This window comes from Petaurus breviceps, unplaced genomic scaffold (assembly GCF_028583685.1).
Source record: "Petaurus breviceps papuanus isolate PSGF00001 unplaced genomic scaffold, PetGlider_PUasm1.0 37, whole genome shotgun sequence".
NCBI classification, from domain to species: domain Eukaryota; kingdom Metazoa; phylum Chordata; class Mammalia; order Diprotodontia; family Petauridae; genus Petaurus; species Petaurus breviceps.
In genome coordinates, this window is record NW_027186296.1 from 36865292 (window position 1) to 36878483 (window position 13192).

The 13192-nt window shown below is 42.4% G+C and overlaps 2 long non-coding RNA genes across 2 annotated transcripts in view; both read right to left on the reverse strand.

The window, feature by feature from the left end:
* Positions 1-13192, reverse strand: part of LOC138168529 (uncharacterized) — a 69731-nt gene that overhangs the window by 12082 nt on the left and 44457 nt on the right. The gene's annotated exons all lie outside the window — the stretch shown is intronic.
* LOC138169099 (uncharacterized) overlaps positions 3710-13192 on the reverse strand; it is a 21559-nt gene continuing 12076 nt past the window's right edge. Inside the window, exon 2 of the long non-coding RNA XR_011170272.1 lies at positions 3710-4002. This is a non-coding gene — a long non-coding RNA (uncharacterized lncRNA). The remainder of the gene's footprint in view (positions 4003-13192) is intronic.

Consider the following 13192-nt stretch of genomic DNA (forward strand, 5'->3'; position numbering starts at 1 on the left):
ATATATAGATATATATATATGCAAAATCATTCTATACATACTTCTATCAGTTCTTTCTCTAGATTCAGATAGTGTCTCCTTCATAAGTCCTTTATAGTTAATTTAGATATTTATAATAATAAAAATGACATTCCCTCAAAGCTGTTATTAAAACAATATTGTTGTTACTGTACACAATGTTTTCTTGGCTCTGCTCATTTTGCTTTTCATTATTTTGTGGAAGTCTATCCATTTTTTTAAGATCATCAAGCTCATCATTTCTTATAGCAGAGTTGTATTCCATCATAATCATACACCACAACTTGTGCAGCCATTCCCCAATTGATGGACATCCCCACAATTTCCAGTTCTTTGCCATCACAAAGAAAGCTGCTATAAATATTTTAGGACATATAGGCTTTTTCCTTTTTTATCTAAGCATCTTTGGAAATATACCTAATAGTAGTAGTGTTTCTGGATCAAAGGGCATAGGCAGTTGAATAACTCTTTGGGCATAATGCCAGATTGCTCTCCAAAATGCTTGATTCGGTTCCCAATTCCACCAACAATGAATTAGTGTCCCAATTTTTCCACACCCCTTCCAATATTTGTTGCTTTCCCTTTCCATCATTTTAGCCAATCTGATAGTTATAAAATGATATCTCAAGGTTGATTTAATTTGCATTTCTCTAATCAATAATGATTTACAGCATTTTTTCATATGACTATAACCTGTTTTGATTTCATCATCTGAAAACTGCCATTTATATCCTTTTACCATTTATCAAATGGGGAATGACATGTATTCTTATAGGTTTTACAAAATTCTTTATATATTTAAGATATGAAACCTTTATCTGAGAAACTATCTATTAAAATTTCCCCCAATTTTCTGCTTTCCTTCTGACCTTGGATACATTTGTTTTATTTGTAAAAACAAGAAAACAAACCTTTTTAATTTAGTGTAATGGAAATTCCCCCAGTTTACACACCTTACTCTCCTCTCTCTTTTGTCAATTTATTCACATGCTGGAGAGTACAGGGAAAGACTGTTAAATACCACAGAAGGTCAAGAAAGGGGAGAACAGAGCTGCGTTAGGAGCTGCCCCAGCCCTTCTCTCCCCAGCTCCTTCAGTCCACTCTCTCCATCCCTCTGAATCGTCTCTACTGGCTACTCAGGAAAAGTGAGAACAAAGTAATCCGGGTTAACTCAGAAGAGATGATGAGAAGTTTGTACCCATCGACCAACAGGAGCTTATTATGCAGCTATTATGAGCCGGGGGGACACTGGATGCCAGAGATGCAAAAACAGAAAAGAAACCTTCCCTCCCGAGGTCAGCTAGGAGCAGCCCTGAGAACCGGAGAAAACCTCATCTGGGCTGTGGCTGAAGCCGCCTCTGGCCGCTAGGTGGCAGGGGTCATTGAGAAATGCTTTCTCTAAAACCAAGCTGAAAAGGCTTTAGAAACCCCAAGCCTTAGGAAAGTCTGATTTGGTGGCTGGTGGCTTGGGGAGCAGGGAGGAATTCCTGGGAACTCCAAAGGACTATGGGAAAAGGGTTAGTGGTGAAGGATGACCTGAATGGACACAGGAAAAGCTGGTTTCTTGCCTCTCCCCATCTTCCTGTCATCATTTCGTTTGTCATTGTTCAGTTGTGTCTATCTTTTCCTGATCCCTTTTTGGGGTTTTCTTGGCAAAGATACTGGACTAGTTTGCTATTCCCTTCTCCAGCTTATTTGACAGATGAGGAAACTGAGGCAAACAAGGTTAAGTGACTTGCCCAGAGTCACACAGCTAGTGTCTATCTTCCTGACTTTAAGCCTGGCACTCTGTCTGCTATGCCAACTAGCTGCCCCATCACTGGGTCAGGGGACCTTGGTTCAGGATCTATCTGTAGGGTGAGTAGGGCTATAGATAGTGTTTGAAGATGACTTGGAATTTGGAGAAGAGGGAGCTGCTTTCTTCTTCGAAAAAAATCTTTAATTCTACTTGTAAGAGTTTCTTTTAATGGACCTTAAGTCAGTTAAGATTTTAATATTTCAATATGAGATTCCTGCTTATTATCCAAGCTAAATATGCCCCTTTCTCATTTGTATTGTTCCTCTAGAGATACCTCCCCCTTTTTTTTACATAGCTAATAGTGAACTTCAACCCTGACTACCATGAATGTGTTCATTAAAATGATATTTATTTGCTCAGGAAAACAAGATTTCAAATAAAAGCCCTGCTTCCAATGCCCCCCTTCTGCAGGCCAACCTCCACATCACTGCTAAAACAATCTTCTTTTTCTTCTTCTCTTTTTGAGACTGTTCTCCCTATCTAGTGTGGGTTAGAAATGTAGCTTCATTCACCACTGATCCCAGTACTGACTTGCATGGAAGCTTTCACCCTGTTCCAGTTTTCTGACCTGGCCTGGTTCACCCCTCTTTAGTATTCTGGTGACCTCTCTGTTGGGAGTGGGGCTCACCATATGGATGCCCAACTTAATTTGGGGACTGATCATCATTAGTTCCACTGAGGCTCAGAACTACAATCAAACTCAAGTAATCCACTGGCCTCATCCTCAGCATCAAGAACTATGGGGCTACCCCATCATATACCAGCTTAAAAAATATCATCTTCAAGTCTAAGTCTGATTCTATCACTTCCCTCCTGAAGGGAAGTTCAGTGGCTCCCTACTACCTATAAAAAAAAAAATACAAACTCATCCGTAGCTGAAGCACTTCACGGTTTGACTACAGCCCCCTTTTCTAGGCTCATTTCACATCATTCATGTTAGGTTTTGGCCCTCCCACCTCTATTCCTTTGCATAGTTTGGTCCCTCATGCCACATCTCTTCCCTTCACCTCTTATCCTGGGTTTCTCAGAGGCTTAACTCATAAACCACCTGTTACCTGGCTTCCTCTGATCTACTTCATTTTGTTAGGGCCTTCTCCGTCCTGAAAGAGTACCCTCTGTATGACTCATCAGGAAAGGGAAATCCAAGTGTGAATCCTTTCATGGGAAATCCTTTCATACATTATGCTGCTCTATAAAGCTATTTCTTAATGTGTGAGTATGTGTGTGTGTGTTGGGTCCCTAGTGAAGCCTATAGACCCCTTCTCAGAATAATGGGTTTAAATGTCTAAAATGATGTATATAGTATACATCAAAGAACCAAAGATGGGGCAGCTAGTTGGCACAGCAGACAGAGTGCCAGGCTTAAAGTCAGGAAGATAGACACTAGCTGTGTGACTCTGGGCAAGTCACTTAACTCTGTTTGCCTCAGTTACCTCATCTGTCAAATGAGCTGGAGATGGAAATGGCAAATCACTCTAGTATCTTTGCCAAGAAAACCCCACAAAGGGTCAGGAAGAGGCAGACATGACTAAATAAAATGATGAGAGGATTATAGAAGAAATATTGAATTGAATTTCAATTCAGTGAGGCTATTTTCTGCCTTCTTTATTTGTGGGCACAAAGCCTTTGGCCCTTATTAAATGCTGATTGGAGTGGACTGTTGCGTCTTTCAGGAAGTTGGGGTATTTGAGCTGAACATGGTAAGAAATGATAATTCAGGGGTGGCTGGGTGGCACAGTGAATAGAGCACCAGCCCTGGAGTCAGGAGGACCTGAGTTCAAATCTGGCCTCAGACACTTAACTAGCCATGTGACCGTGGGCAAGTCACTTAACCCCAATTGCCCTACCTTCCCCCCTCCAGAAAGCAAAGAAATGACAATTCAGACCCCACTCTTTATCACTCCATATAATTATTATGTCCTGGACTGGAATCAGTGAAGCAGAAAGAACACAGAAAGAGCTGTTCCTGTTTCCGTGCCTGACTTTCTGTGGAACCCCCCGGAGTGGCTTTCTTTGACTTCCTCTGCATCAGGGAGGCCCAGGCTCCAAATGGCTTTGAGTAGTGGAGAGGGAGGGCATCTTCCAATCTTCTCTGACCCACCATCTCTTTTTCTGCCTTTCCCTTTCTCTCTAACAGCAAACTGCTCCCTCTTCTGGCAGTTGTCCAGCTCCTGGAAGTCGGCTACCTGTTGTCAGACGAGGGCAGGTCATTTTCAAGAACTCCTCTTTTTCTCCCAGTTCTGCCATCTCATTAAAGGTCACTGCTCTATTTTATATGGAATTTTACCCAAGCAAGTTATGAGAGAACTAGGCTTGTGGTGGGAAAGACCCACAAGTTAAGCCAGTGGCTCTTAACCTATAGTCCATGAATTTGTTTTTAAAAATATTTTGATAACTGCATTTCTATATTTCAATATTGAAATTCAATTCAATATTTCTTCTATAATCCTATATACATCATTTTAGACATTTAAACCCATTATTCTGAGAAGGAGTCTATAGGCTTCACTAGAGACCCAGGATACATACACACACACACACACACACACACACACACACACACACACACACACACCAGGAGTTAAGAAACTCTGGAAGCTCTCTCTGCCCTAGATCTTTCTTGAACTGACCAGATCCCATGCCTCCTCTCTACACCTGGCCCCTAGGGTTCCAGGCATTCTCCTTCTCTCCTTGACCAAGGTGTAGAAAAATCCCCTTTCCCCATAGTTCAGTTGACATAAAATTGGACTTTTTCCAAAGGAATTTTTACTAGGGAACCAAAGGAAAACACTCCCCCCTGCCCCACCCTCCTGCTTCCCCTCCTCCTCCCCCACCCTCAATACACATAAGCATAGAACCAGTTTATAGAGCACAGATTTCCAATGGTAACTGACTCACATTTAGCCAAAGATTAACTCATGGGGTACAGTTGACAGGGTACCCACTCCAAGAGGCTTCTCCAAGCCTCAGCTCTGTGGCCCTACACAAGTTTGGGCTGGAGTGGCAGGACACAATAGCCCACCATTAACAGTTTAGGATTGAGGGATATGGCAAGGTATTTTTTTTTCCCTTAGGGAAAGGGTCTCAGCCAATTTTTGCTATTTAGAGCCATACTACAAGCTCCACTCAGCTATTTTATACCTGGAGTCCCTTGCAGAGCTACAGAATGAAGGAATGGACCCATTTTGACCAGTTCTAGCTACTTAAAGGAAAAGCTCTCCATAAAAAGAACATTTAACCCCCTAATCCTAAACTTTATCCCATCTTCCCTTCAGTGGTTAGTGTTGTTAGCAATCAATCAACAGCATTTTAAAAGTATTTCTATGGGTCATGCAAGGGCAGATAAATGGAGCAGTAGATAGAGTGTTGAACCTGGAGTCAGGAGGGCCTGAGTTCAAATCTGACCATAGATACTTGCTAGCTGTTCAACCCTGGGCAAGTCACTTAACCTTATTTGCCTCAGTTTCCTCATCTGTAAAATGAACTAGAGAAGGAAATGGCAAGCCACTCCTATATCCCTACCAAGAAAACCCTAAATGGGGTCAGGGAGAGTTGGGCATGACTGAAACCACTGAACAACAAATGGATCAAGCAGTGTACTTAGTGCTGGCAATACAAAGGAAAAGGAAAAGGAAAAAAGAACACTCCCCAAGGGGCGGCTAGGTGGCACAGTGAATAGAGCACTGGCCCTGGAGGCAGGAGGATCCAAGTTCAAATCCAGCCTCAGACACTTAACACTTACTAGCCATGTGACCTTGGGCAAGTCACTTAACCCCAATTGCCCTGCCTTCCCCCATCCAAAAATTAAAAAAAAAATTGGGGGCGGCCAGGTGGCTCAGTGAGTAAGAGCACCGGCTCCAGTGTCGGGATGATCTGGGGATCAAACCCGGGCTCAGATACTTAGCACCACACCCAGAAATAATTGGCAGTGTAACCTTGAGCAAGTTACTTAACCTCGATTGCTTTAAAAAAAAAAACACTCCCCAAAAAAGCCCTTGCCTTCAAAGAGCTTCCACTGACAATGCAAAAGAAAAGCAAACCCCCCCACCAAAAAAATGGGGTTTTTTTCAAAGAGCTTTGTTTTGTTTTCAAAGAGCTCACATTCTAATGGAAGAGATAACATAGACTTGGTTTTGGGATTTACAGGATTGTACCATAACTTGAGAGTCTCAAATTTAAAAGCAAACAAACGCTAATATAGCAAGGTTTAGAAGATTGCTTTCATATAACCCTCCTTCACTCAAACATCCTCACTGGCTCCCTATTTCCTACTGCATCAAGTCTAAACCACTGCCTGTTGTTCAGGTCCCTCTGCCATCTGGCCCAACAATTTTTATATGACCTTGTCATCACTTACGCTCCACTAAAGTCTTTCTCTGATGCCTCATCATGGCAAGCAGGTCACCATGGGTTGTCAAAGGCTAGGTCAATGGGTAACAGCTCTGGAAAGACTTAAAGTAATAATAACAATAATAATTAGCATTTTATTAAGCCCCTACTGTATATCAGGCACTGCGCTTAACGTTTTCAGAATACCTCATCTGACCTTCACAACAACCCTGGGAGGTAGGTTCTATTATTATCCCCATTTTAACATTGAGGCTAAGGTTGAGAGCCTGACTCCAGACCTTGCACTCATTCCCCTCCAAGCCACTACCGAGCTTGGGGACAGAGTCTAGGTCTGCTGTGGAAGAATCAGCTTAGCTAAGTCTAAAGGGCTCATCTCCAGGTTGGCTTTGGGTAACACTTTTTTTTGAACCCAGTAACTCTCAGAGATCAATAATTCTAATCTACACCAGTGAATGGAGGACCTACATCAACCAAATTTCAAGTACCTGAAGTATTTATTGCAAAACCTCTCCCTGGTCCCCAATATGTCCCTCCAGCTTCAGTCAGGCCATCCACATATTGATCCACAAACATATATTCCCTCAATTCCTAACTTAATAGTGAGGAATTTAGGTTAGTATAGTAGATAGAGCCCTGGACTTCAAATCAAATCCTGCTTCAGACACTTACTAGCTGTCGGGCCCTGGGCAAGCCTTTTAAATTCTGAGTGCCTCAGTATCCTCATCTGTAAAATGAAAATAATAATAGCACTCTACCTCATAGGATTGTTGTGGGGATAAAATGAGATACTTTTAATGTGTTTAGCATGGTGCATGGCATGCAGTAAGTGCTTCGTGATAAATGCTTAGTCTCTCCCTACTTCCCAGGTTATTGTGAGGTTAAAACAAGATAATATTAGTTAAGTACTTTGCAAACCTTAAAGCGGTATATACATATTTTTATTATCGAAGTGCCCCTTTCTGAAGCATTTCCTATCTCAGACAGGTACTAGCTGTGTAGCCTCGGTCAAGTCACTTGACCTCTGTTGGCCTCAGTTTCCTCATCTGTAAAATGAAGGTGTTGGACTTGCTGGCCTCTGAGGTCCCTCTCAGCGGTAGGTGAATGATCTTTTGGTCATCCCCCTTCTCAAAGCCTTCCATGATTTTAGGTAGAACTTGATCCTAAAGGACTTCCTACCTACTTAGCTCCCCTCTCTTCCCTAAGATTCCGTAAGAATTTGTGACGTTACTCTATTCTATTCCACAGCCACAGATCACCCCTAAGACAAGCCAATCACCTTGAATTTTCATGGCCTTGGTCAGCATCTCCCTGGATATTCTCTCCTCATTTGATTTCCATAACACTTTCCATAACTCTTGTCCTCCTTAGTTCCTTGGGATGCTGGAGCATCTTCCTCTTCCTCCCATTCAAAAAGGTGCGAGGATCCCCAAGATTCTGCTTTGGTCTCCCATCTCTTTCTCCCTTGGGGATCCCTTCTAGTGATTCCCCCCCACCGTGTTCAATGATCATCCCTATATACCCAAGTTCTAAATGTATGCATCCTGCCCCAGTCTCTAAACTGGACTCCCGTACTGAATGACCAACTGCTTTCTGGAGATCTCCACTTGAATGGCCAGTGAGCAACACAAACTGAACATGTCCCATAAGGAACCCCTGATGTCATCCCCCAATCCTACCTGCCTCCATTTCTACTGATAGCAGCATCCCCATCCATCTAGGCACTCAGCTAAGCAACTGTGGAGCTAGCCTTGATTCTTCTCTTTCCCTCCACGAGATCCAATCAGTCACTAGGGCTAGTCAATCACCTCCACAGTCTCTCCAGCATCGACCTCTTTTCTCCACATGTACAGCCTCAGGCTAGTTAAGATGCTATCTGCCCCTAGTTCCTGGGCTATTTTAATAGCCTTCTAAGTGACCTCCCTGACTCCAGTCTTTTCCTTCTCCAATCTCTGGACAGAACTACCACATTAACATTCCTAAAGCTCAAATCTGACCATAACATACTTCCCTACTCAAAAATTTTCAATAGTTTCCTTGAGGCCTCCAGGATAAAACAGAAAATTCTCAACTTGGCATTTAAAACTTCTCAGAATTTGACTTTCACTTAACTTTTTCAATTTATGTCACTCCACACATGTTCTAGGCAAACTGCTGTTTATTTCTTTTCCATGACTTTCCATCTCCTATCACCATTCTTCAGCAATATCTTACAAAGGCCTTTCCCAATTCCTCCTGTTCTCTAGTTCTTTCTCTCTCCCCCTTCCCCTTCCCCTCTCTCTCCCTCTCTCTCTTTCCCCCCCTTTCCCCCTTCTCTCTCTTTTCTCTCTCCCTCTCTCTCTCCCTCCCTTTCCCCTACCCCCCTTTCTCTCTCTCTTTCCCTCTCTCCCTCTCTCTCTCCCTCCCTTTCCCCTACCCCCCTTTCTCTCTCTCTTTCCCTCTCTCCCTCTCTCTCTTTCTCTCTATCTCTCCCTCTCTCTATCTCTTTCTCTCTTCTCCCTCTCCTTTCTCTCTTCTCTCTTTCCCCTCTCCTCTCTTCTCTTTCCCTCCCTCCCTCCCTCCTTCTCTCTCTCCCTCTCTCTTTTCCTCCCTCCCTCCCTCTCTCTCTCCCCCTCTTTCTCCCTCCCTTCCTCTCTCTCTCTCCCTCTCCCTCTCTCCCTCTCCCTCTTTCCCTCTCCTCTCTTCTCTCTCCCTCCTTCTCTCTCTCCCTCCATCCCTCCTTCCCTCCCTCCCTCTCTCTCTTCTCTCTCTCAATTACTTGTATTTGGCCACATGCTTGTTACACTTTCATTATTGTTCAGTTGCTTCAGTCATGTCCAACTCTTCCTGACCCTTTGTGGTTTTTCTTGGCAAAGATACTGGGGTGATTTGCCACTTTCTAGCTCATTTGACAGATGAGGAAACTGAGGCAAACAGGGTAGAGTGACTTGCCCAGGGTCACACAGCTAGGAAGTATCTGGTGCCAGATTTGAACTCAAGAAAATGAGTCTCCCTGACTCCAGGTCCAGCACTCTCTCCACTGTTACCAATAAATGCTTTTTATTTACTTACCTGTATATTTGTTATATCACCCTCAGTAGAATGTAAGCCCTACAAGAGCAGGGACGTTCATATTTGTCCTCTGTGCTTACCTCAATGCCTTGAACATTGTAAGTGCTTAATAAATATTTGTGGAGTTGAATTGAATTGAACAGAGACTGAATTAGAGAGTGAGAATGGTTTAGCATAATTCTAAAATAAATTGAACCAAGGGGTGGCTAGGTGGTGCAGTGAGAAGAGCACCAGCCCTGGAGTCAGGAGGACCTGAGTTCAAATCCAGCCTCAGACACTTAACATAAAAAAAAAATAGCCACATGACCTTGGGCAAGTGGCTTAACCCCAATTGCCCTCCAAAAAGAAGAAAAAAAGAGAAATTGAACCCACTCTTTGGAGAACCAAAAGGACATGTCCCCTAGGATATGTGTCATTCAATGTCATTTTTGTATTCAAAATATTTTTATTGGTTATACATACGCCCTTCATGTTTACAAACCAAAAAATAGCCTAGCCTACTTTCCACCAGAGGGCTCCTGCTATTAACTAAATATCAAACAGTTAAAATCCCCAATAAAATACTTAAAAAAAAAAACTATTGGTGCTAAGCTGCTACATAAAAAATCTTTAACCTCCCCTTTGGATCCCATGAATCTGTCCACATGAGTGGCTATGTTTAAGGAGGTGGACAAAAGATTGTCTCCCCATTTTTTTGTCTCCCCTCCTAAATTCCTTAAGGTCTGGGACCATATAGTGCTAATAACCAGCATATAAACAGTATTGGATTAGGAGCTGGTGGGCTTAGATTTGAATCCTAACTCAGCTATTCCCTGAGTGACCTTGAGTTTCTCTTAACCTCTCTGGGCCTCTGTTTCTCATGTATAAAATGAAGGGAGGTATTAGATGGCTCCCAAGGCACTTCCAGCTCTAAAACCTATGATCCATGCTTTTTTCCCCTTGATACAAGGAATACTCTTCTACTCAGAGTCCAAACATCTAGGAAACACATATACTCAGTTTGTACCTTCCTCCCACCCAGTCACATGCAACAGGAATTGAGGTCGCTGACACCATCCAAAGAGATTCATTCCAAAGTGTCTTCCAAATGCTTGCAGAAAGCTTCAGAGATGCTCATACTCAGACTGTTAAGAACATTCGACTGCATCCTTATTCTTTTTTTTTCTTTAAGCAATCGAGGTTAAGTAACTTGCTCCAGGTTACACGGCCAGTTATTTCTGGGTGTGGTGCCAAGTATCTGAGCCCAGATTTGATCCCCAGGTCATCCCAACACTGCAGCCACTGCTTTTACTCGCTGAGCCACCTGGCTGCCCCTGCATCCTTATTCTTGATCTAATGTCTATAGAGTAATCCTCTATTAGAACAGACCAAGAACAAAATTATGAAGTAGGAAGCAAATGGGCAGGGCCCTCCAACCTCCCTTCTTCCTCCTCCAGATTCATTCATTTCTCCCTAGGAATAATTCCTGCATTTCCTGTCTTCAGTCATCTTGATGAATATCAGGTCACTGGACCCAGATGGCTCTGGAGGAGAAAGTGAGGTTAGTGACCTTGCACAGACCTCCCTCACTTAAATCAAAGTAAACCGCAAGTCATGTCATCATTTCCCTGATGCCACAGTCCTCTTCAAAAATGAAGGACAAACACAAAAAGTCATTTCACCTAACAAGCTATTGGAAAGCAATCTGATAAACTAATTCCACTGAAGTGTTAGCTAACCTGATTTAAGGGATTATTCATGATAGGGATTTTTTCATTTTAACAGGGAACTTGTCAGGATAAGTCAACAAATACTTATTAAGTTGTATTATGTTTCCAAGCCCTGTGCTACATATATAGATATATGTGTGTATACATATGTATACATCTATGCTTGTGTATGTATATATGTATATATACATGTATGTTCTCATATGACCTTCACAATAATAGCTAATATTTACAGTGCTTGCAATGTGCTAAGACTTACACATAGTCCTTACATTATGCTAAGGGCTTCACAGTTAATTCATTTGATCCTCACAACAACCCTGGGAGGTAGGAACTATTATTATCATACCCATTTTAGAAATGAGGAAACTGAGAAACAAAAGTTAAGTGACTTGCCCAGGGTCATTAAATATCAGAGGAGAGACTTGAACTCAAGTCTTCCTGACTCCACTACACCAAGCTACCTCCCTTTATAGCCAGGATCCTCATCCATATAGGGACATGGACCCCTTTGGCAGTCTGGTGAAGCCTAGGGGCCTCCTCTCAGAATAATATTTTTAACTACATACATCAAAATATGTGTAATTACAAAGGAAACTAACTATATTGAGATACAGTTCTCCAAAAAAAGTGCACATGTATAACTTCTATCTGATTGTTTACCATCTCAGAGTGGGAGGAGGAGAGGGAAGGGAGAGAGAGAGATAGAATTTGGAACTCAAAACTCCCCTCCAAAAAAACCAAAACAAAACAAAATGTTAAAAATTGTTTAAATGTGTAATTGAGGAAAATATATACTACAAAAAAAAAGTTCATGGATCCCAGTTCAAGAATCTTTGGTCCATTGTCCAAAGGGCTAGAATAGTCACAGAAAATCTCATCCAATCAATGGGATTTAAGCTGGACGTTGAAGGCTTCGGGTTAGTGGAGAACGCTCAGGTTTTTGAGTTAGAAGATGGAGACACATGGTTTGGTTCTGTCACTTTCCTAGTGGGTGACCTTGAAAGAGCAAACTCACTAATTTTCCCTTGAAAATCTTTCCTACAAAACTTCCCTTTGGGCATCCCTGACTGGAGCAACTTTGCCAGGTGGCTTCTAATGGAAAACAATTTGGCAGGCAGGTTATTTGATGCAAACAATTTTACTGATAGGGCTCTGGTCTGGTACAATGCACTCACTTCCTTGTGCCCTAGACAAATACCCCTGGAAAATGGGTTGTGATAAGCAGAATTTACAATAGTCATTAGCAATCACCTCAGGGTCCCTGAACTTTGAGGTTCCCAATGCTCCTGTGGGGAACTGGCAACTGGGGCTTCACTGGTTGTGGGTAGCATCAAACAGGAAGGGAGAGGAAGGGGTGCATTTAGAGAATTAGGGGCTGTATTTATTTTAAACCATTTGTAATTTCACAGGGGTAAGAAACTCTTTTGTCCAGTGTAGATGAGTAACTGTCCTCAGAGCATTGCCTAGGTCACTAAAAGGGGCAGTGACTTATCCAGGGTCACACAACCAACAGCTCTCAGAGACAGGATTTGAACCCAGGTTTTCATTATAGCAAGCTGCCTCTCAAAGGGATTTTGTATTAGAATAATACTAGCTTGTATTTAATGTATAGAGCTTTAATGTTTAAAAAATATTACATTAATGGTGGAGTTGTGAACAGATCCAGTCATTCTGGAGAGCAATTTGGAACTATGCCCAAAGGGCTATAAAAATATGCATACCCTTTGATCCAGCAATACCACTGCTAGATCTATATCCCAAAATTACACAAATGGGAAATGGGCCCACTGTACAAAAATACTCATAGCAGCTCTTTTTGTGATGCAAAGAACTGGAAATTGAGGGGATGCCCATCAGTCAGGGAATGGCTGAACAAGTAGTGATATATAAATATAATAGAATAAAATACTATTGTGCTATAAGAAATGATGAGCAGGCAGACTTCAGAAAAACCTGGAAAGACCTGAATGAACTGGTGCTGAGTGAGGGGAGCAGAACCAGGAGAACACTGTACACAGTAACAGCCACATTGTGCAAGGATTAACTTTGATAGACTTGGCTCTTCTTAGTAATGCAAGGATCTCAGACAACTCCAAAAGATTCATGATGGAAAATGCTGTCCATATCCAGAAAAAGAACTATGGAGTCTGAATGCAGATTGAAGCATACTATTTGTGCTCTCGCTCTCTCTCTCCCTCCCTCTTTCTCCCTCCCTCTCCCTCCCTCCCTCTCTCTCTCTCTCTCTCTCTCTCTCTCTCTCTCTCTC